The 2,269-nt window shown below is 42.8% G+C and overlaps 1 pseudogene; it reads right to left on the minus strand.

The window, feature by feature from the left end:
• Positions 1-531: 531 nt before the first annotated feature.
• On the minus strand, positions 532-630 carry LOC130033709 (uncharacterized; annotated as a pseudogene).
• Positions 631-2,269: the final 1,639 nt, after the last annotated feature.

The following is a 2,269-nucleotide window of genomic DNA, read 5'->3' on the forward strand; positions in this document are numbered from 1 at the left end:
GATCTATTGAGAAGTGAGAAAGTACTGTTGAAATCTCCATCTAGTATTGTGTTGCTATCAATGTTTTTCTTTAAGTCTATTAGAAGTTGTTTTTACGTATTTTGCTGGTCTGTCATTAGGAGCATCTACATTGAGGAGGGTGAGTTCTTTCTGATGTACATATCCCATGATCATTAAGAAATGACCTTCACTGTCTCTTATAACCTTTAGTCTGAAGTTCATGTGGTCTGATACTAGTATTGCCACTGCAGCTTTTTGGAGGTGTTCTTTTCTTGAAGAATTGTTTTCCAGTCTTTTACTTTTAGCCCATGGTTGCTTTGATTGCTCAGATGTATTTCTTGCAGGCAGCAGAATGTTGGGTTCAGTTTTCTATTTCATCCTGCCGTCCTGTGCCTCTGAATTGGTGTATTTAGTCCATTGACGTTGAGAGAGATCATTGTGATAGGGATTTTTGCTATCTTTATGTCGAAATTTGGAGTACTTGTGGGGCTTGTCTTAGCTTAAAGTAGCCCTGTTAATTCTTAATGCAACAAAAATATGGAACACTTTACAAGTTGGCCTGTCATCTCTGTGTAAGGATCATGCTAATCTCTGTATCATTTCAATTTTAGTATATGTGTTGCCAAACTCAGTATAAGAGTTGATTTTTTCCCCTATTTTTCTCTTCTGATTTCTCTGAGTGTTGTCCTTACTCACTCCTATGGCAGACAGTGATTCCCAATCTAGGAAGGTATTTCAAAGGAGCTTGAAGTGATAAATTTAGAACATTAATGTCCCAGAAGGAAAAGTATGGTTTTTACAATATTATATTTTACCATACCCAGGGCATCAGTTTTGCAAAATAATTCTTTTGGAAGATAGAGAATCAGTGTTGTTTAATGCTCTTCCCTGAAATCTTCATTAAGAAAATTAAACTGGAGCCTTTTGCTATTCTCACCTCGGTCCCGTGTACATCTCCAGAAAATGGTGGATGGCGTTGTCCGCACTTTGACCACCTTGAAAGTAAGTAGGATTTTTCTCCTGAAGGAAGAGGTGAGAAGCATATTGATGATTTCATTCCACTTTATTACAAGTTAAACTTGAAGGGAATGTGAGACTCATGAGGCTCCTGTAAAGGACAGAAAAAGGGTCTCAATGTAGTTTAATGGCCCAGACACATTAACAACACAGATGACTCAAAGTAACCTGTGTGCATCTTTGGGTGTATAGTGTGTTTTATATCTACTCATAGTGATTCTCAGTCATTTCACATGGGCAAAACAGACCTGTAATTAAAAATCTAGTTCTCTGAGCAGAATGGGCTTTCTTAGGTGATTGAACATGTGTGTAATATTTTATTACTAAGCACATACAACTGTTTGAATGATGTGTACTTTTCGATCAAAAATTAAGTCCAAATATCTCTGAAATGGCAGTCTCCTGATGCCGCACCTGGCTTTCCTCACTGGGGCCCCTTGGAGGGGGTGGGTTGAGTTTCCCTCACCACCCCGAGCAGAGACCTGGCAGCTGAAGACCTCTGCAACCAGCCATAGTTATGCTTAAGACCACTCTCACCACACTTGAAGGAGCCTCATGCATGAAGGAACTGGCAGAGGAACCCAGGTGTGCGGGACCCGGGGCTGAGATATTCAAGACTGCTCGGACCAAGAATGGGCCTCCTCCATCCAGATCCCCCATCTTCCAGTAGCTAAGTGTTACACCCACGGACTGCCTCTGGAGCCATGTAATCCCATCAATGGCCAAGATCCAGATACTGGATCTTGTTGATAAGATAACAACTCATATTGTCCAGTTCTCTTTCTCAGAGAACATGGCAGGTTACCAAGCGTATCTTGCCTACATGGCAGAGACTGGCAAGCTACCCGTGGTGTGTTCTATATGCCAAAACCCAGTAACAATGAAGTATCTCATTTCCCTGACCGTGAAAAAACCTCCAATGTGGCACTTGCTAAAATCTCAGGGCTAGGACGAATGGAGATGTAACTGGTGCATGATACCAGTATTCCTCCCACCATGCCCCAAAACATGCCTTTGTGGCAGGACATGCTCTTTTTTTCTCTGGGGCCATGGCATGCCAGAGAGCCACTCGTGGTGGGCAACTCATGGTCTTGGCTGGCAGGACGAATGGGCTAGTTTTACCCCTCACCCCCAATCCCATGAGACTGTAGTTGCCCTATCACCCTAGCTCATACCTGGCTGTCCAATAATCTCTGAGGTGGTGGGCATCGTGCCGCCAGGGGGGAGAAAGGCAGAAGCGACAAATACCCTT

The sequence above is a fragment of the Sorex fumeus genome, unplaced genomic scaffold, assembly GCF_029834395.1.
Source record: "Sorex fumeus unplaced genomic scaffold, SorFum_2.1 ptg000054l, whole genome shotgun sequence".
Lineage (NCBI taxonomy): Eukaryota > Metazoa > Chordata > Mammalia > Eulipotyphla > Soricidae > Sorex > Sorex fumeus.